The sequence below is a fragment of the Dermacentor andersoni genome, chromosome 9, assembly GCF_023375885.2.
Source record: "Dermacentor andersoni chromosome 9, qqDerAnde1_hic_scaffold, whole genome shotgun sequence".
Lineage (NCBI taxonomy): Eukaryota > Metazoa > Arthropoda > Arachnida > Ixodida > Ixodidae > Dermacentor > Dermacentor andersoni.
In genome coordinates, this window is record NC_092822.1 from 107,231,579 (window position 1) to 107,254,668 (window position 23,090).

Below are 23,090 nucleotides of genomic sequence, written 5' to 3' on the forward strand. Positions count from 1 at the left end.
AACCTGGGGACATGCCCGCCTACCTGAGCGGCGAGACAGAGGGTGACTTCCGGGCCACGGCGACGCAGCTCCAGTCCGTGTGGACGGAGGCCCGCAAGGCTTCTCGGCGTCTTGGTGTCACCTGGGAATTCGAACAAGACGGCCCCCGTATCTCCAGGGGTGACATAACACTTGGCCCGAGGAAGCGTACTAAGGTGGTGAAGACACTCCGGACGGCACTGGCAAACGCACGAGATCACGATCTCCACCAAAAACCCAGTCAGGGGAAAGTGATGGAGTGCGTTGCCGCCGACCGGAGCAGTTCCCACTTTGTACGTACCGGCCAATTCACGAGGTTTGCCGACTGGCGTTTCGTTCACCGGGCCCGACTCAACGTCGTTCCCCTGAACGCAGCGAGGCCATGGGCTACGGCCGTGGACCAAAGGTGTAGGATTTGTGGCGGTCAACCAGAGACCTTGCCACATGTCCTGTGTCACTGCATGACTCACAGTCAAGCATACACCAACCGCCACAACCAGATTGTGAACCGAGTGAAAGCCGCTGCCTCCGCCAAGTTCACTGTCACCCACGAGAACCGACCAGTAGGTAATACTAATCTCCGTCCTGACCTTGTGCTTTGCAGGGGCGAGGAGGCGATCATCATCGATGTAACCTGCCCGTTCGAGAACCGGCCTGCAGCCCTGAACGCGGCCCGCCAGGGGAAGGAGGAGAAGTACCAGCCAGTCCGCGAGTACCTGCTGCGGAAATTCCAGAAAGTGACCGTGGAGGCCATCATCGTCGGAGCGCTTGGATCGTGGGATCCCCGAAACGACCGGATCATGCGCCGCTTCTGCAGCCGCAAATACCTGCGGCTGTTCAAGAAACTCGCCGTGAGCGAGACAATCGCTGCATCACGAGACATCTATGCAGCGCACATCGCAGCCAAGTGAAGAACAGCACTAGGTAGACACACACTACACCAACACACACTTCTATGCCAGCACAAAAACCTCCAAAATACCCAACAAACACTAAACAAACACACACCTCTATGCCTGCCCAAAAACTAAACACCAAAACTCTAGTAAATTCACATCAATGAAACCGTCCTTCATTGGGAAAATGTAACAAGCATTTTTTCAAAAACCTCCTAAATCTAAGTACACGGGTGTTTTCGCATTTCGCCCCCATCGAAATGCGGCCGCCGTGGCCGGGATTCGATCCCGCGACCTCGTGCTCAGCAGCCTAACACCATAGCCACTGAGCAACCATGGCGGGTGTTTCGAAAAGTAATCGACTGTAAACTGCAAAGCCACAGTGAACTGACGACACACAGTTACGAACGGCATTGCTGAGGCCCTTTCGGAAGCGGTGGACCATTCATGCGCTAATTTGTCTCTGCACAACATCGCAAGCACGTACATGAAAACTAAAGCTTGACCCTCGTTCAGTGGTCCGAGACCGTCAAGTTAACGACCTCCGCGTTCTTGGCCGGTGAATGTGGCTAAACAGGAGCTAAATGATTCAACGTGTGAGGAAACCAGGGCCTTTCCTAAATATTCAGCTCAATTTACTGTAGTGGCCGAACATTACCACACGCCGATTTATCCAGCTGTTACCAGCAACCGGTGGTGTTAGGAGCCACCTGGCGCCACCTATGAAGGCATGTTGAATTCTTTTTTCTACAGAACTGCAAACTGCTTTCATGCAACTACTATAACAAGTTTCGACTAATATATAAAGGCAATCGTTCCAATTGAATAAAAGAAGTGGTTTTATTTATTAGCCTTAGTGAAAAAATCTCAAATTTTCTAAATTGTCTGAGCAATTACTGAGAAAACACAATGTTTACCTGCACAAAACCTGCAAATGTAATGGGGCCTCTTGCAATAGGGCTATATCAAAACAGTGAGCCTGTCCGCTTTGCGCAGAGGCGGTGTCGTACCCAATGAAGTGATAACTGAGGGGCGACTATTGCTAGTTGAAAACTTTTCCCAATACCCCGCCGGGACGACGTGAAATACCGTCGGCCGTGGCAATTTTTGGCAGGCCCTACGGGGCTTCTTAATAAATCAAAAATCATATCTTACGGATAACGGTCTGTGGAATTGGGAAAATTTCGCCGCCGTAGTTACACAATGCGTTGGTGTCGGTACTTACGTCTTGATGCTCTCATCGTCGTTTCGTCAACTTGGTAGGCACCCCGCACACTGCTTCGCATAACATCAACAGTTCTCTGTCCTTAAATCACATGCTAGAAAAACACAGACCGTACATTACTTGAAACCTTGCCCGCATATAGAACTTGTTCATCAGAAAATTGGCTATACTGCGCACTCCGCCAATTCTATATTCGACCTCGGTTGTGTTCACAGTTCTTCCAGGAAGCGACATCATTACCACGTTGTTCATAACATGACCCTTAAAGCTCTGGATTGCTGGCATGCGCAATTTATCGCAAATGTATTAATTAGTCTGCACACTTTCAGCACAGTATACCCCTTATTAAATAAACAAGGTGCCTTGTTTGTTTTATTTAACAGAGGACAGTGGAGAAACTAACTACGAACGTTGCATGACGCATAAAAAAGGGAAAATAAAAAAAAATAAGAGGCTTCAATATTTATTGGCCGCGCTCCCATTCATCATGGCACAAACGTGCAAATTTTGTCACAGATTGCGCATACCATCAATTTTGGTGCAGCTAAATGAATTATTGAGATGCGATTTTGAAGATTTCATGATTTGGGGTTGCGTTAAAATGTGACTGCCTCCAGATTTCGCACTTAAACAACAGCCCCTGTTTTCAAATAAAAAGGTGTTTTGATGATTTCTGCTGCTACTCACGTTATGCTGCAAAATATGTCCGTCTCGCCGAAGAACTAATCAGCAAAAACACCACGCTAAGAGTTTTTTAAAAAAAATTGCATGTTTTTTTTTTTTAAACATGGTCACCCTTATTTAACGCGGGTTCCATTCCGCTCAGCATAAGATGAGTTCTCAAAAACTTTTTTTCTTTGAGAAGCAGCACATACCTGCGGGCCGCAGTGACCCAAGTTTCGGTCAGAAAGATGCATCGAAGAGCAGCCCATTTCATTTTAATTAGTTGTTTGATACTGCGAAGCACCACGGGTTTCTTTGAAGAGTGTCATGTACTCACTGACCCAAATTGGTCCGTCGGTTGATTTCGAACGAGGCTCTCTCAGCACAGCAACCCGAGGCTCTACCCATTCGACAGCAATTAGGCTGTGATGCAATTTGGCGGTCAAATGGTTAGAACACAGAAGCAAAGCAGAAAGTGTGTCCTCAGAATGAGAACCCAGAGCACAACATCGACAGTAGACATGCTCGAGCCAAAGCACTCATCCGTCAGGCAGGCGCCTCCGGGAAAGCACGCTGCTTCACGAACGCAGCCAAATATCCTGGTAAACGAGCCTATGCAGCAGCGGTGGTCAAGAAGAAAGGCAGAGTCATCAACGCGTGCACGGTTCGCACTGATAGTCCCGAGGTGCCCGGGCAGGCGTCCATCTGCCTTGCACTCCCAGAAGACGAAAAAAGCTTGGTATACTTCGATTCCAAGAGGGCAATTCAGCCCTTCGTAACAGGGAGCATATCCCCTACCATATGCAGAATACTTGGTACTCATCACCTCACCCCACACTACATCAATTGGTTACTGGCGCACATGGACCATTGGAGGGGCCGTTCTCTAAGCCCAACGAGACGGCACACGAGGCCACACGAGACCTAACTCACCGTGTGAGCCCGGACTCCCTCTTGGCAGGATGGGTGAGCGAGCGCGACCCCCTCGTCACTTATGACGATCTCACCCAGCATTATGGGTTAGTCAAGAGAACCATGCCGCTACCGCACAAAGCACTCAATAAAGCAGAAGAAGTCACGTAGAGGCGGCTTCAGACGGGCACATACCCATGCCCGCCTTCCTGCACAAAATTTTTGCGGACGCGCACCCTCACAACGCGTGCCTCTACTGTAAGGACATAGGTAGCCTTGCTCACATGCTCTGGGGTCGCCACCTGACTCCGGGGGCTAGGACCACCAAAGAAGAGTGGGAGCGAGCATTACGCAGCTCGGACCTAGAAGCACAGCTCTGGGCTGTCCATAGAGTCCACGAGGCGGCGGAGAGGCATGGCCTCTCTGTCCCGACGTGGGGGCGGCCCGCTGCGCAATAATCGCGCGCACCCACAGGCCTCAAGAAAGTTATCCATCCATCCATCCACCAATCCGTCCATCCATCCATCCATCCATCCATCCATCCATCCATCCATCCATCCATCCATCCATCCATCCATCCATCCATCCATCCATCCATCCATCCACCCATCCATCCATCCATCCATCCATCCATTCATCCATCCATCCATCCATCCATCCATCCATCCATCCATCCATCCATCCATCCATGAGGCCCTCTGGACGTATTTTGTTCCCTCGCCACACGCTGTAAGCTCCCCCGTTCTCTCCTCATATGCGAAGTGTCCCATGTCTGATCGACGCGTTCTATTAAATACTTTCGATTAAATTACCAGTTTTCAAAAGCCATGCCAAATCAGTTCGTATAGGGATTGAAGTTTTTTCCGTGCCGAATGGTCCAGCTCGAAACATTTATTTATCTGCTTATACAGTCTTTTAGAGCATTTTTGAGAGCGTATCGCACAGAACTAGCTTTTTCTTAGGCCTTCCATAATTCACCTTCCTCTTGAAAACGTCCCCACAGACTCTGAGCAACGCTGTCGTAGTTTTGACAAATTTCCATCCGTTGCAACGTGCCCTTTTTAAACGGTGCTATCGATTAAGCCCCTTCATGACTTTTGCCAGGCGCTCCATGCAAATATTAAAATGTTTCTTTTACTTACCGCAACGTTCCCAAACCCCAAACTTTGACATACACTTTCAATATACATTGAAGTACACTTTCAAGTATAATTTGCACTATACCCACTCTATTTCTGCTGCGTTTACTTCCGATATAGTTTTAGTGCAATCGTTTCAAATGTCCCGGCGGTAGTGATTTACGGTAAGCAATGTAGCACCTTGCTATAACCATGATTGGCGGCGGACTCACCCCGGCAGCATCCGCCCTGCATATAAGACAATGTTCATGGAGGAACTGTGTTTTCGGCACGCATTAGCCAAATGCGAGCAACATTGCATTAGAAAACTCACTTTCGCTTTCGAATGACACCAGTAGAACATCATTGCAGTGAACGTACCTAACAGAAATCAAAGCATTAGTGGCAAAAACACGAAGTTTTTTGTTGTACTAGCCTCAGTTGTACTGCGTTTACGTAAAAACTATTAAACATAACAAAATTCGGTTTGTGTCACCTTTAGATGAAATGTCATACAGCGTTTCCATGGAGAGATATTACGTGTAAAGCGATTCGAAATTTATTTAGGCTCCAATAAATACAGGCAAAACAGTAAATGCTTATAAAGGAATATCTTTCTTTTTTTTTCTTCTCAGTGCCAAACAATCTTTAGTGATATTCAGGCTACATTCTACTTGTCATGTGTGTGAGGTTTTTCTGTGTTTTGATAATTGGTTCATGAGTAATTATTATTGCAAAGAAGCAATTTCTGGGAACACTTGGTCACGCCTTCACGAAATAGGGACAATACAATTCAAGCAGGAAGCTCTTCTCTCCATATATATGAAGAGAAAGTTGTCTTAACTGTAATAGGGAATCTACACGGGAGCAGTGAATTTACCTAATTTTTCTAGTGGGCAGGTCCGTGCAAATTTACATTTCTTTCAATGTGCATGCTGATTTACTAAAAGTGTTGCAGATTACAAACAGTGTCCTGTTATCACTGACACTCACGACTTTTACTAAACAGTGCTTGAAACAAAAGCTTTTCAATTAAGAATGAATCCTAGAGCCACTTTGTGGCGGTGGCCACATCTGTGCGAAATAAAAAAAAGATATCAAGCTGCTAAAAATCCCGCCACTAAACATTACAAAGAGGTCAAAGCACGGATGGATTCTTTCTCGAGACGTTAGTGCTAGGCTCAGACTCGCGCGTAGCCTACATTCCTTCAAGCACACATGTCTGCAACCACGCCTTCAAACAACAGATGGTGTTGCTTCAAGATAGACCTACCCGTGTAGCTTGATTTATTGTGGCCGCTTGAAGAAAGAATGAGCGCACAGAGGACGGCTGACAACTGAACAACTGCTGGAACTCTAAAGGGCTTCTCAAAGGGAAGGTTCATAGGGGAAAGTAGCTTAGGGGACGAAGTCAATGATTTATTGACATCCCCTTTGAAACGGAGCGGTGGTTGGGTTAATGACGCATGTTATAGCTGCTTTTCATTGCACCATTATTTGTGTACGTCTCCCTAATCATTTTTCTAATCCTCAAAACTCATCTGCCTGGTTACGATACCCACGCCTGTAACGGATTCGATAGTATAAACATCTTCCCTGCTTTTTTCAGCCAATATTCTAAGCGTCTCTTGTTTATCTCGACTGCTGACCGGTGCATGCTTCCGCCCACTCTACGTCCAAGTGCTTCTGGAAGGTGTACGTTGCGTACCGGTTTCAATGAGCGAACCCCTTTGCATTCCATTAAGGTGAGCTTAGTGGTCTCAGGATATTTCTGCAGCCCACTTGCCCCACCTTGTTGCGAATATTTACCATGGTATGTTTTTTTCCTTAGGCAAGCATCTCGAGTGCTAAATAGCAAACTACTGCCCATTCCGTTATCGTACAGATTTACCATTCTTGTCTTTTTCTTGCCACTGTTGAAAACCTCCAAATTTTTGTATCCCCATTGTTTTCATCTAGTTTACTCTCTGTTTCCCTCGCTTTCCTTTTGATAACTCCTAGTTGTCCATTTACACTTTCAATTACCCTCAACTTTGTTGCCAACTTTCTTGACCTCTTCCTACATTCGGTAATCGCAGTTTCGATGTACAGATACTTGTGCACTTTAGCCGCCCATTTATCAAGCCGAAGCTTCATTTGCCTCTTCCTCGGCTTTCCCAGTGCTGCTGCTGCTGTCTGGCACATCGCGTCGAGGGAGGGCTTAGAGCGTGTGTATAGATGAATGGAGCGAGACAGAGGGTAACGACTACGCGAGAAACTCGTTTGGACTTCTGCACAGCGTCGAATGTGCACAATTTCCTCTGGAGCTCGCCACAGGCCCAACCTGAAGCGATGACCTAAGCCGCTATCGCCCGCCGTCAAAATAACACCCTGCGCCCGCGCCAGAGCGCTGTAACAACGGAGTTCCGCCGCCGCCGCCACCGCCAGCTCACCCACCCGTCGACTAGCGAAGCTAGCCAAGGAAGACAGACGGCTAGCGCGCCCATGACCACCACCCGCTCTGTTACCACTGCGTAGAAGCAGGTCACGTCTACCGCCGATGCCAATACAAGGAGATGGGACTGTGATGATTCGCCTTAACGCGCCGCGACCACAGATTAGCGAACTACCTCGCGATATCGCCGACTACCTCGCCGCCACTCAGTAGAGCCCTCGACGACCGTCCCGTTCACCGTCTCCAGGCCGCTACTTGTCGCCGCAGCGCAGACCATACACTGACCCAGCCCGGCGCCGGTCTGCGAGCCTATATCCGGAAAACTAAAAGCAGCAACCGATGGCGCTGCGGTTGCTGTTCGTTGTACTGACGAAGATCCTCCGCCGCCGACGAAGACGCCGAAGAGACGATATCGGCGACATAATAACGACAAGCCGCCATCCCGAAAAAGTCTGGAAGCAAAGAATACGTCGACGAAAGACGACCTGACGACGCCACATACCAGGCACAGTTCAACGCGACGCAGCTGTGATCCGACGCCAAGACCTAACTGTAACGCAAGACAAAGAACCACCGATCTCGACGTGCTTCTCGACGGCCACGCAGTCACCGCCTTAGTGGACACAGGGGCCGATTACTACGTAATCAGTGGACACATCGATGCCCAGTTGAAGAAAGTTAAAACTGCATGGGAAGGCCCTCAAATTCCGAAGCCTGCAGGACACCTCATTACACCGACTGGAATCTGCATGGCAAGAATTACCGTTCATGACCAGACTTACCCTGCCACCTTCGTTATCCTCCAACAGTGTTCACGAGACGTGTTCACGAGACGTCAAGCACTACTTTGCGCACAGCCATCGTTGTGCATTGAGTATTCTCTTCCTTTTTTTATATATCTTTTCTTTTTTTTTACCAGCGCAAGCTCGCCTTATGATGAGTTACATTCGTGAGTAACCCTTTTAGAGCTGCCTTGTCCTTCGCATAACTACAACGTGACAGTATAGACGTGCTACATTTTCATTGAGTCAATACTGGGCAATGGTCTTGGACTTAGTTTTTTCGTGTGTGTTTACACATTTAACGCTATTGACACGTGTACATGTTTATCTTTCTCGGGTCACCAGGTTTCACCGCTTAACAGTTGTTATCACGCAGCGCAGGGCGCGCCTGCATCTACAGGAAATTTCTGGAACGTTATCGATGGTTCCATCCGCTGTCTGTCACCGAACCTTACGTAATCTGATTGCATGTACGCGCGACGCAATAGTGTAGAACTTTGTCGAAGACACGCGGGTCCCAGTGATTAGTCTGTGACATTCGGCGATTGATGTACAAAAGCCGACGCGCTTGACCCGTTGATCAGACTTTCGACGATTGCCAAGAGTGTTCGGCACTATAGTTGTTACTTGAGTCTACCCTGCTTTCGAGGGCACAAGTTCGCCCAATAAAATGCTAGCTTCGTTAATCACAGTTTTGCTGCCTTCTTCACCGTCACTACTACGCGACACTACAATCTATTATTCATAACTTACTTTTTAATTTAGGAGTTTATAAAAAGCAGCAACCTTATATTAACAGGTATTCAGTATTTTTAGTCAGTTTATTAGTCAGCTTTCACCTCATGGCATTGAAGGAAATTGTAATAGAAATATCCTTATGACAATAAAAACCTATCCGCTTGAAAACGTTTCACCTAAGTTCCCACTTTGCAAGCTGATGCCGAATTGAAGGCGGTTTGCATCGTGGACCCTTGACATATGTACAACTCGTAGCACAAAGGGTTATTCCGAATATTTCATTTCGGGGAGGCGTGTTACCCCCCTGTCCTTCCCTCCGGTTCACAACTACGCATAAGACGAAAGTACTGCGTAAAGAGCGTCGTTAGCACGACGTAGAGGGATCGAATCCCGGCCACGACGGCCGCGTTTTGAAGGGGGCGAAATGCGAAAACACCCGTGTAGCTAGATTCAAGTGCACGTTAAAGTACCTCAGGGGGTCCGAATTTGCAGAGTCCGCCATTACGGCGTGCCTCATAATCCGATTGCGGTTTTGGCACGTACAGCCCCATGATTCTGCCAACACTTCTACCGCGATGCGATGTGCCATGTGAGGCAATGACAAAGCTCAACCTTCTCATAGGTTATAAACAATGGCGCACAACAACGCCTCAAGCAAACACGTCTCCCTGTATGTTCTGTGTACTACGCAGACCAACAGCAGTGGTACATGCAAGGTAACATTTACCATCAGCTCACTACTCCCGTTTTGCACCAAACGCTGATGAAATGAAACGTTCGTTGTCACCATCACCGCCAAATATTGCCAATCAAAGCAAACAGCAGAGAGAGAGAGAGCTTACATTGATTCCCACAGTGTATGCGATCCGCATAATTTTCTAGACTGTGCAGTTATGTGCTTAACGATCGCGCTCATTAATGGAATAGTCATGTTCGAAGTGGGAAGAAGCGGCTGTCGTGTCCACGCTAAATCTGATATAAAAAGCTTCAATCCAATGGTGGTTATGTGATTCCGTGGGAATATAGTCTTCAATATGGGCTACAACTGATAGTGAACTCAGAAAGTTGATTAACGGCAAGAAGCAAGAAGCTTGCAGACGTCCTCAGGAAAATAAAATGTTTTTTTTTTGGGGGGGGGGGGGGGGGGGCAGCATGGTCAGGAGGCCGTGTTATGGTTTCAACGTCTATAAAAAATCCCCTAGATATGAACAGAGGCCGGCAAGAATGTGGGCATCCTAAAACAGATGAAACCGATGGAAATCTCAGAACAGCACTAACTTAAATATAAAGCTAACATAAAAATAAAAACACCATAGCGTACGTTGGCAGACTGGCTCAATTTCGGAACAAATAAACTGGCTGTCGAAGGAGTTTAGCTGAGACCCGATGGTAAAAAATAAGGTGAAATTGTCTGCAATTGTTGAAGAGAGGTCCAGGAGGCCCTATAGCTGATGCCAGCGCCCAGCAACTATCGGATGACTACACATATATGCCGGATGATTAGTTGTCAGTCTTACAGGGTGAGTGCTTATAAGGTGAGGCATGGGTCTGAAATTTTCGATGCGGACCCTATCACATTAACTACAACGCACTGTACGGTATCATTCCTCGAAAGCTGATGCCGATTTTCGCGTAGTGAAGATGTGAGCAAATTGTCTCATGTACTGACTGTCACCTTCTTCGAACTGCTAACATTCCTTAATAATGTATTCGACAGACGCACAACTCTTGAATGCAAGTAAGTGTGAGCAGTTGTGCGCAAAGCCTTTGAGTGCGTGGGCAGCCTTTGCTTGCCTTCGATACCTGCAAGTGTGCATGGCGGCTCTGTTACATGGCAGAACTGCAACATGGCAGACAATATGGAGAACACACAAATTCTGCAAGTGTTACTGCACAATAATCTTAAACGGTGGCCATCTTACCGCACGGGAATAACCGTGACAGGGCAGTGCTTTGACAACTAAATGCAAGTACTGTGTATGTAATGCCCGAAGGTGTATTCAGTAAATGTGACGTAATATTGTCATCAACTTCGGCCATATAGCATGCTAATGGACAACGGCAAAGAAATCGTTCGCGCAGTTATTGCGTCATACCTTTTGCCCCTGGGTGCAAAACCAAATTGTTCATGCGTCCATCCTAATACATGAGCACATTTTTTCCTCGATTTGCAGCTGCTGCGGAAGCCCATCAGTGCGGAAAGCGAAATTGATAGGGAAATAATAGGGCGGGGGGGATACCTTAACAAAAGCGGTAGGTGACAATCAAAAGCTGTCCACCACGGCGTCTCTCGTAGACGCTGCGCGACGTTGAGAAAGCTTCATCTCGGGCCTCATATCTACATATATAGAAATTTAAAAATTCTTTTTTCTCGCCAATCACAGCACCAAATTTGATGAGGTTTGTTGCACTTAAAAGAAAAATGTAAGACATAGCTACTGTTGGTTGCGAATTTTTTATTTAGGTGATACGTTTCTATATAAAGATTTGCAAAAATCGCATATTTTCAGGAAACGAAGCTATCTCGAACTCAGCAATCATGAATGATATTACAGTTTCGTCAATGGTGCCTAAGAGTACATCTAAAGCGGACAAAATTGAGATATTATACATGATTCTCGAAAATATCACTAATTTGTGCGTAGAACACTTCCGAAACCCTTATGAACAATGTAGCAACTTCACGTACGATATTAATCGACATATCAAATTTGTCCGATCTGGATGCTCTCATGCATTCAGTTTACACAACTGTCATATCTATTATAGGTGCAGAGCTGTGAATTTGTAAGTTTCGTGCTGCTATTGTTTTCAGGATTACCAATTTTCGAGAATTCCTGTTAAAAGATTCACAATTAATTCGAAATCCCGCTTCCAAAATTCATTAGAATTCAACTTCCTCTTTCAAATACAAAAAATTTCATCAAAATAGGCCAACTGTTTATCTCAGAAAAGCGTTTCTGCGTTTCACACGTATTTGATTAGGCGACATCGGAATTAGGCCCGAGCTAAAGCGGCCGTGAAGTGCATCCGACAATTATCCTAGCCCGTTGATTTCGCAGCATTGAAAACAAAACAAAGGACTGTGGCTGCCATTCGGGAAGTCTCTGAAAAGGCCGGAATCAATTACCGCTGGGTTTGTCTCGTCGCGACTAAACGTTCCTAAGATGACAAGTAATTTCCAAGTAAGAACACTGATAACGCCGGCGGGGCAAGCTTTGCCGTGAAGTACAATACGCCCGGACAGCTTTTAGTTCTTTTGTTTTTACTTCGTTGACGTCATCCTTACGTCACTGCGGGAACTTTGAAAAGTTTAAGGTCAGTACGTACGCCACATGGTGGCACTCCGGCAAACTAAACACTGATGCCCAGAAAAGCTGGATACGCTTAGCTTCGTCTATTGCAGGACCAAGCACTGTTGCACCAAAACATGGCCGATGCCCAAATCCCCATTCATGTTCATGGAGTTTGTTAGCAACGCATGAAAAAAGCGGCGCCTCTTCACAAACGACAGCTCACTTCGGATCCTTGAGGATGGTGCTTTAGTTCGCTACAAGCAAAGCCTTTTCCTCGCGCATGTTTATAAAAAGCAACCTTTTGGGCGCACTTCAAGGGGAGCCATGGAACGGCTCTGCGCATTCTTAGCACCGAAGTAATTGAAACGAGCTTGCTCGGGGGCTTCTGAACGTAAGGATACGGCCACCGGGTCACGTGGCGCATGCGGTCGAAACAAAACTGGTGTCCGCGGTGCGTACAACTCTAACGTCTATGCACGTGCACGTAGTCCAGAGTAGCTCACAAAAGCGCTTCGAGCAGTCGGGCCTCGCCACCCCGTGTTCCACGTGACCTAACAGTGCCGGTGGCAACCTTTTTCGAGGATGTCACTCCAAAAACGAACTTTCCTTTTTTTTTCTTTTTACTTAGCCGCTCTGTTGTATCTCATTTTTACTCTATACTCTCTAATTACCTTTACGCCTGCTCTTTTATTCTCCCCCCCCCTCCTGCGCTGCTGACCACTGGTGAGGGGTCAGCAGACGGCGCAAGACAGTCACTGCGGTCAATAGCACCTGCTTTCATTTTCTATCTGTTTACAGGCAAAAAGCTACACTAACCATTTCAAGCCTAGAACGTTCCTTTAGCGGGCCCGTACTTTGTAGAATGCTAAAAAAGAAAGAGAAGTATAGGTAGTAGAAAGGAAAAGAAACAAAACCAGTTGATGATCAACATCACTCAAGGTTACGTCCGTTTCACTCTCAATGTGTCTTTATTATAAGTATTGCGTTCCGACGAAGTAGTGAGCACCGCAGCCAGCAGGCCATCTACCGAGACAGTTTTCGAAGCAGCGGTTGGCCCTCACGTGACAGCCACGTCAAAAGTGACAGTGACTAACCACTTATCACTATCAGTGGTAATGACCATTTCACATATAGAAAGGTTGGACCAAGTCATTGCTGAACGGGTCAGCGGGGAGAGGGCCATGACACGCAGAAACAAAACAACGATGGTGCCAGGCGCCACAAGTTATATAATGAAGGGGAAGGGGAGAATTTTCATCAACTAAGCAGATCACCTGTGGCAACGTTGCAACACAGAGAGACAGACCGCCGCAATGCGGCGACGGCGAAGCGCAGATTTTTTCCCCTTTTTCCAAACGTGACTAAGTAGCGTCGCGTGGTCGGTGAATAAGAACTTCATGCAAGATGGCGGCGGTGATACCTTCACCTTAATCTTCTTTAAAACGTATCTATCTACCTTGCAAAGCTACATGTGTCTAAAGGATACGAACGTATCAATCTCGTCCCTGCTTTTTGCCATTAACACTCGAAAAGTATCTTGCTTATCTCGGCTGCTGACTAGTTGATGCCTCCGTCCACTTTAAGTCGAAGCGCTTCTGGAAGGTGTACGTTAACCTACGAGTCTCACTGGGTGAATCCATTCGCATTCTTTTAGGATATGCTGAGGGGTCTCCGGGATTCCTCTATAGAGACAGGTATCGTTTTATTGAGAATATTTGCTCCGGTATGCTTTTGTCCTTAGGTAAGCAGCTCGAGTGCCAAATACCAAAGTACTGTCCTTTCTGTTTTCGTGCAGATTTTTCCTTTTAATTACTTCCTTTGCATGCTTGAAAATCTGGATGGTCTTTTTGTTCCCAATATTTGCATCCAACTTACCCTGCGTTTCTCTTACTTTGTTTTTGATGTTTCCTGGTTCTCTATTAACATTTTCAATAACACTATACTAGTTGTTGCCAACTTTCTTGGCCTCTTCCTCCACTCTGTGTCCGCGGTTTGAGGTACGGATACTTGTGCACATTAGCCACCAATTTATTTTGATTCAGGCTCCTAAGTCTTTCGTCAAACCAATTTTCCTCTGGGCTTATCTGACTTGTAAAAAGTCCAATCCCATGTCACCATGTACTGTCTGTATTGTGTATTTAGCGTGGATTCCCAAGGCCAACCGATCTTTGGTTAACTTGAAACCCCAACATGATGTCCGATATTAAGCGCATAGTGACATTCGTGAACGTTAGCGCTGTCACCATCAGTCCAGTCCAGATTCCACGCACCACCTCAGATTTATTGTGTCAGGAAAGTGATTGTAGCTGCATTCCGCTTCCTCTTTATTTTTATATTATTTTAGTGAGCACTCCACTAAGTGCTTCCTCCGTTTAGGTATACGCCTGTGTAATTATGTCGCTTGCCTTAGGTAAGACTTGCTGTTTAAATGACACCACTTAATTACTCGTCTCTTCAATAAAGATAATGATTACCAATTTCCCTGGCCTAACTTAAGGTTTAGATTGACGCCTGTCGCCGCATTGCCCCGCCTACATTCGCAAGGCTCTCTAAATCTCCTGCATTGTCCTCTAGTAGCACTATGTCGTACGCATACATTACGCATGACGGATCAATCAGAACCGAATTCACTGTTTTCCGGTTGTCTTTCTATGCCCTTAACATAAAGCATCAACAACGATAGAGCCAGAGGGCATTCCTCCTCTATCCCTTTGTAAATTTCCGCCACTATACATTACGTTTCCCGCCTTTGCATACAGTTTGTACTTAGCTGTGTCTATATGTATACGCCGCAGCAGTTATATTGCTGGTCTGTAACGATTGTTAGCCCCCCCGGTTTTCTCGACACATTTGGCCGATATCTGGAAAGTCGAGATCTGGCCGCGACTTGTGGTAGCAAAATTCTTCTGTAAGAGCCTTCCTTTTCATAAATTTCGTTTTGCTCTTGCAATCCCCGTAACCGACGCTATTCAAACCGTAATATAGCCAACATTTTCTCATGAGATGAACTACGTTTCATTCTTTCAAAACAGCTGCAAACTTTAAGAACGCAGCAAGCCAGGTATGTTTACAGCTTGTATATAATTGCTACAAAAGGGAAGGAAACGAGACTGCGGCAACTTTCAGCCGGTGCCTATTATACCGATATACATTATTACTGCTAAGCCCACCAGCCGTGACCATCCGCGACATTCCTCAAGAACGTTCGTGCTTAAAATTTTCCTCTTCCAACACTGGTTACACACACGTATAGCGCATGTGAGCACTTCGAGCAGCATTAACATTTTAAGCAGAAACAACCTACTGCACAATCTTTCGTGTTATATGCAACAGCAAACTCACTTCACGCTCGTGTTCACGCCGTATCAGGCTGATCACAACCACGTGCAATCATCACTCAAAGACTGCGTGAAATGAAATAACATTATTTATTCACAGATTGCGATTGTAAAAGTACAAGTGTTCTTCCTGGATGTTGCGGCGTGCACTTGTGGTTGGTAACGTCCATACGTCTTTGGCATTCGCCTATGAAATGGCAAACAGCGCCTCGAATGCTGCCGAGTGTCACACGCCAGGATATAGTCCTGTCCACAATGGCGGCACACCTTACGTGGGATGCAGCAGTCAGTCAAGCAGTGGCCCTTAATGTGCCTCAGCTCGGCTTGGAAAGCACAGCCAAAGTGTCTGTTAACGCAGAAGGCGCGATGATGGTGCACCTGAACCAGGGGGAAGGTCAGGACATTCACCTCGAATTCGGCAAAAGCAGGTCCCGTCCACGAGACACAGGCCTGGCGTTTTGGTGCCGCTGTGCTGGCGGACGAACGAAGGCGTCGTACTCGCATATTTCGCACAAGCTGTGGCCGCAGAGAAGGTGCACGGCCCTGGCGCGCACGCGGACGCTTGGTAAAGGTTGCACGAGCGTGATTGACCTCATGTTCAAGAAGTTGCAGTCATACCCTTGGAGGACTTAGGTAAACGAGCCGCGGTTCCCTTTGGCCAGGTGGCGCTGCTAAATGGACCGCGGAGGCCCGCGTAAGAGATGGTTCTCGCTATAGTGTACTAGAATAATGTCATTATTCTAGTACACTATACCGTGGAGTATAGACCGTTTCATAGGGCGAGGAGGATAGGGCGCGCGGAGAGCCTTTCCTCCTCTCTGGCTTGGGGGATCCGGCGCGGCGCAGTTTGAAAGTATTGCTGTCGCGTGCTGCGGAACGATTTCGAGATGTTTTAGTTGGTACTTTGCGAAATTTACGCCATATCCGTTCATATAAGGTCGTCATAGAAGCCTTTCGGTGCATCGATAACTACAGTAGGCGGAAATATTTCTTGGGGGCGCAAAAATGTGACGCGTTTTATCAGCCGCGGTGTACGCACATTATCAGTCGCGGTGTGTGTATGTGTTGTGAACTATTTTGCTTATATCGGTCTTAATTCAACAAAGAAAACCGGTGTCTCTGCATTAGCAGCATGAAATAGGAAATCTGCTCACTATCTGATCGCTTGGCGTTGGGAGTAAAACATGAAGCATAAGAGCGCATGCTCGTGCACTACCAACCTAAGGCAACCGCGAAACATCTAAGCGGCAGGCGCTATCAAATATTTGTGATGCACCGGCATCGTTCTCGCGCATTTCATGTCTAGTAGGCTTCAAATTACCATATGTCTACGCAAGCCTTGCTGCATGAGGCCGATGGCGCTGCTCAACACAGCGATCACTGCGGTTGGTGAACCAGCACGATACACATGTAGGCTGTGCGCTTCGGCATTGCCTTTTTGGCCTGCATACAGCCGTATTATATGAGAGGGATCGCATATAAGAATGCGATGCCTATTTTTGAGGACGAAATTCCTGTAATACGTGTGAGTGCGTCGTAGAGAACAGAACGAACACAACCGAAAAAAAAATTTGGTTATTATCATTTTTCTGAAAAAAGCAAGAGAAAACGGGCTAACGCCGCAATAGGACCTCGCATTGTCACGCCGCACAACGTTTATAAATATATAACCGCTGATGCCGTATGCTTGGACCATGCGGTATATAGAACAAATATATATGTAATCCAGCACCTACCACTGCTTAGGACGCTCGTGCAGTTCGTAAACAGTCCCTTTGCTGGACAAGCTTAATTCAGACTGTAAGGTACGCTGCTATTACTTCCCAAAACTATTTTATTCAGGGGCAGAAACTTCATCCACCGAACCAAGTAGTCACGCAATGTAACCTGCAGCGAACAGTTTGAACGCTTGTCAAAGTATAACATCACAGCTCCTATCGTAGCAGAACGATACCTACACTGTTACGATCGTCGCTTATGCTTCATGGCACCTAAACCGCAGCTTAAAAGTAGGGGATAATACTGCAATAAGGTCACATTAATGATTGGAACATTCAGAAATACACAAATGGTCTCCGAGGCTGATTGTAGGCACAAATATGCACGCACACATCGCGCTGCGTGTTCCGTCCACCTCAACGCCAGCAGAAATTTCGGCCATGACGCCTTAAACCACTTCAGCACGTCTCACAGAACCGTTTACCGCGTAGAATACGCACGTCATACTAAACAGACCGCACGACCGCGAAAACAAACGTCAGAAGCTACCGCCGAGAGTATACCTGCCATGCAAAAGACTGCTTTCACCCAAGCCAGTATGGCGCTGCTCATAGGCGGCGCCTACGAAAAAACGGTCTGAGTAGATGCGTCTATCGCCTCCCACCCCCGCGGGTACCGCAAGTCTTTATTCCTGTCAAATAAAACATTAATTCATTCTTTGTCGACGATCCGTTTTAGCTAGCTTCATAACCTTCCGTTGCACGCCGCCGCGATTTTCCACCAGCCACCGCAAGCTAAAGGCAAACGGGCCAATTCCTCATCCGGGTATCTATTTTCACTGCGCTGGCTTGGCCCCGTAGAAACCCTCTCCACTTGAGTGTGCTCCTCACCTGTTGTCAGCAAATTAAGAAAACAGCTGAATGTAGGCAGTGTTATTCATTTTGAAAGCATACAAAAATCACCTATAAACGGCGAGAGCGTTTAATTGGGTTGCACAGGCAACGCTTCTGCTCACCGACCGATGACTACGTCGGTGGTTGCGTAAATTTGACAGTGCAAATCCACGGCGCTGACTATTTCGAAGCGTTGGCGTTTAGACACAGCTGAGGCAAAATAGACTTTAAGCGAGTAAAAATAACGAAACGGATGTTGTCTGATTGGTGGCTGAAACTAAGGCAAGAGTGATATTTCACCTTCCACTAAATATATCTCTAGTCACGGCTAGGTGGCGTGCGCCTCCGCCAAATTTCAAGGATTCAGTCATATTCATTTATTTCATCCACGAAAACGAAATGGTCCTTGCCGATGCAACACAGACGTTACATTTTGTAATAGGCGACCTGCCTTGGTAGCAAAAAACCATGCCTCTCCCTTGTGCCCCACACACCCACATAACTTTCGCGATGACTGCTGCATGGAACGAATTGTCGTGTTGCTTCAAACTGTTTGGTTACGAACACAACGGAGCAATAATAGGACAAATTCCTTCTCACCGTGAGGCTCACTACAGCTCGCTGTCGCAACGCAAGCCGATTAGAGTCTACTTAGGAATCAAAGTTTCATGAATGGTCACGACATAAAAAAAAAGCACCACCGTCTGTCTACCTGATAAATCCGAGACAATGAGACAATGAGTCGGTGTCCAGTCTTCTTTTCGGCTTTTCCTACCTTTGCGGTCGTCTTCTTGACCGTCGCGACGCATTTACCGCGAGTGGGGGACAAGACACTGATTTTCATCGTGGTTGTGAGCACAAAAGTCAAAGGGAAATAATGCTGGCCTGACCATGCGGATGGCTGAGAGCTGAACATCAGATAGCGGGAGCATTTCTTCAACAGTACAAAGGAGCGAAAGCGATTGAGCAACAAGGGGGCTGTTTACATTATTTCAATTTTTCAAAAACGGCGTGCAAAGTCACGCAATCGTCTTGCTGCCTTCGCCAAGTGTTCCAATACGGACCTACGTACCGGCAGGTGTAAAGACACCACTCCTCCAGATAGGTGCGAAGGCTCTGACGAGCCGCATGGACAGAGTTGTTTGCGGTAGTAACTAGGCACACCCCCGCATTGCGTGGCCAGAAATGTCTTGGACACAAGCTATGACGTGAGCTCTCGTCTGCTCTTCATCAGTGGCTGCTGTCTTCGTGCACGTTGAAAATGTTAAAGTTAAGAAGGCGCACTCTTGTAGAACATATTTCGCTCTTTGGTTTTCAGTTAATTTTGCACATCAACTCCATCAAAATGCGGCCTGGTATCGAAAGCCTAACCCTGTTATCAACAGCGCAGTTTTTCCTCGTATCAGCACTGTCGTTTATCTTTCATGTTGTCTGACGAGAAGCGTCACACGAGTCCGTAAAATTAATTTTCTCAAAAAAGATGCGAAACATGTCCTGTTGCACACATGCTTACATACGTGCTGCCATTTTCTCTGTGTTAATCGAGGATGGTCCCCTCCTTTCGACCATGCTCTGCGAACGAACAGTTTTGCGTTCGGTGAAGAAAGCCGGCGTCGAAAAAGAGACCTAAGAAAAACACTGCCGGTACGGGTCAACGTTCTCACTTTTTCTCAAGCGAATGAGCCCTTTTGTTAAACAGGGTTAGGGGATAACTGCGAAATCTGAAGTCATGGCTCAGGTCATGCGTTATTTACACACGTATCGCGGTCGATGCACTTGAGCGATGGACTGAGCTCTCTTGCTTTCGAGAATGCACAACAGTGTCGTCGCACGCGTAATCTGATTCGACAGGCATTTCGCTACAAGAAGGAATGACAACAATCAAATACTGTACAACATGGCTCCATGTTTTTGCTATGTATCGACAATTCAGCCTCAAGATACTGCCACTGCCAACTAATCCATCGGGTGACGCTAACAAATTCAATATTGTTGATGTACAAATAAGTCAGATTATTACACGCGAATTCCCATCTCTTCTTCGTACAACCGCACTGCGACTTTATCTTGCTGCTTATCATGCTCAGGAGCGGCACTAGTGAAACTATTTTTGTAAAGCAGGGTTTTAACGAGTGCGTCACACGGCGTCGACCCTCTTCGACACACTCCGTAAGCATTGGACGTAGTTAGACGCATCTGTCTTTCTACACGCCACGTTGAATTCTGTGCTTGTCCTCCATTGTTTCACTTACTTTGAAGCCTCCACATTTTTGTCAACTTGCAAGCTTTTAAAAATATTTGTTTTTTTTTACGGAGAATCGTTCAAGCGGCATGTCGGGTTTCTAACAGTGCGGGTCGTAATGACGCATTGAGTCTTTCATCGTGGACAAGATGCGCCGACGTGTCATAGTGTATTACACTAACAAATCGTCATAGCTTCAAGTGGCTGAGCTACGAGTCCTGAGATTATGGTACGATTTGAAAACTGTCTCGACTTCATCGATGTTACCAACAAAAAAAAAAATGTTAAAATTCAGAAGTTCCGTTTCCCGTTTCTGTTCGCTTCATTTGAAAAGCAACACGTTTGGGATTTTGAATTCGGGCTTCTAATTTCACTCATTAAAAGAAACGCAGCTTACTAGCCTGAGGACCTTAACAAAACATGGGTCCAAGTGGGAGCAGAATTCTGGATGCTGCATTATTTCGTTCGTATCAATAGGAAAACTAATAAAGGCCTAAATCAAAATTTAACGAGATATAATGTCTCCAATATTTAGCTTCTTTTACCGTATATTTGCCGCAAGCAGAAGTTGATATATATGTCCATATTCAAAATCAAATTTGCCAGAAGGTAAAAACTCCACATTATTTTGCTACATCCAGGCAACAGATAAATATGTCCTAAAGCTAGAGCAAGCTGCAATGCAGTAAGTGGCGGAGTTTCATCTAAATATGGTCACAACGGAGACAGCGAAAACCGCGTCTGTTGCTTGTTCTTGGACATTTATTTGCAGACCATATAAGTCCACTCGTTTATGATGCGTATATTTTGAATCTGCAAGAAATAAACTCTTTAATTCTATATAGTGCAACGTTATACTACAAGTAAAACAGCCGCCACGGTTGCTCCAAAAGTGCTGACAACCGAGAGCTCGTGCGGCCGCGGAATGGGACCGCCAATTTAACAGTCGGTTGTTGCGATGTATTTGGCAATTTCTTGATATAGACCCGTAGGCCCTCTTCGACACACTGCGTAAGCAATGGAAGCAGTTAGACGCATTCGTCAACTAGCGCAGAATTTTTATTTATATTCTAAACTTCGAATATTCGCCTTAGAAGGACAGAAAGCTGAGCTAGTTGGTAGGGATTCATATTGCAAAAAAAAAAAAGGATGAGGAACGCTCGCGCTGTATATCAGATTGCATTGCTAGCATTAAACAATCAAATTCTCATTTTAAGACGTCTGAACCTGTCCGACCGTTAGTTAATTACCTTGTGGACCATAAACTTGGACCAGTAATATCTGACAAGGAAGGTCATTTCATAATTATGCCAGATAACATGTTCTCAGAAAAAGCGATTTCAGCCACAGAAAAGAATTTACGGCCAGTAAAACTCAAGCTATAGGCAGTTAAGCAATGTGTGGTTGACCTCCTGCCAAAACATAATCTTGATAAGGTTTTCTCTAATGTCAAAAAAGCAAAATCCCTCACCTAGAACTGTTTTTCTCGGCGAAGACCCATAAGCAAGAAATTCCTTTTCGTGCTATAGTGTCAGAGAAAGAGACGTGACAGGTCTGTGTCGCTAGTTACCTACAGAACTGCTTAGCTTCACTAGTTTTTTCAGACCCCTTTTGCTTGTGTAATTCTCAGGCACTAGTTCAGTATTTCAGAGACGAAAATCCTGGTGATTGTACAGCTTTTAGTATGGATATCGAAAACCTGTATTATTCCTTGCCGCATGACGGGTTGCTAAACTCCGTAAATGAGTGCGTTAAAGAACAAAGTGCGAGAGTCGGCTTTTACTGACAGATGCGGTGTTCCACGGGAGCTTTTCTAGAAATTCTTTCAACGTACCTCAAGTCGACGCTGATTGGGTGGAGAGATGGCGTTTTTCTGCAGAAATCAGGTATTTGTACTGGCTCAAAAGTTGCCCCTATTCTTAGCAATATTTACCTGAGTAAGGTTGACAGCTGCTTAGAGAAAGCCATAGGTGATAGCGTTATCAAGATATTTCGTTACGTTGATGATTACTTCATTTTCTGCAATAGGGAAGAATTCGATTCCGCTGCTACATCAGTAAGTGAGCAATTTAAACTTTATGGAGGAGGATTAAAATTTACCAAGAAATTTCCTCAGCGACGCGTAATTCAGTTTTTTGACATTTCCTTTGTCTCTGAACGAGATCACGTTTGTTGGCAGTACTCCCCAAGATCTTCGAAGCCGTTGCTAAACTTTCCATCCAAGCATTCCAAAGTAGTAAAAAACGGAATTGCCATGTCGTGCCTTAAGTCTGCCCTCACCAGACCCTGCATGCACAAAATGAGCGCACGTTTTAATGCGCAGGTCCGGCGCCTATTAGAAGCAGGTTATCATAGTGTAGCAGTGGCCACTGTGGCTGAGCACCTAAACAAGTCGGTTTAGAGGGGGACGGACGTGATTACAGAAACAAGTAATGGCAAAAAAAGAGTAGTGCCTATTCCGTTCATTCATTCAGTGTCGCACAGGCTCAGTGTCGCACAGGCACAGTGTCGTACAGAGGAAAAAGGAGCAGGTAAAAGGCAAGAAAAGAACAGATATTTGTCCAGTGAAGCGCAGTAAGAACAACAGATTTACTGACTGTCGTATGGGTGTGGTTTATAAAATTCCCCTTAGCTGTGGCCAGTTCTACGGAGGCCAAACGGGACGGTGTGTCAATCAGAGGCTAATGGAACATAAAAGGTCCTTAAAATTAACCGTTGGATCGCCTTCTTATCTTTCCCTACATTGCCAAGATTGTAACTGCACGCCAGAGTTAGATGAATGCGCGATAATGTACAGACATAAGAATGAAGATACG

General features: G+C 46.1%; 1 protein-coding gene and 1 non-coding gene across 2 annotated transcripts in view; both read left to right on the top strand.

Annotated features, from left to right (window-relative positions):
* The window catches only part of LOC129384505 (uncharacterized), a 120,580-nt gene that overhangs the window by 69,655 nt on the left and 27,835 nt on the right, over positions 1-23,090 (top strand). The window lies entirely within an intron of this gene.
* Positions 1,899-2,040, top strand: LOC126529812 (U4 spliceosomal RNA). The gene has a single exon (XR_007599316.1). It is a non-coding gene; the product is annotated as a U4 spliceosomal RNA (small nuclear RNA).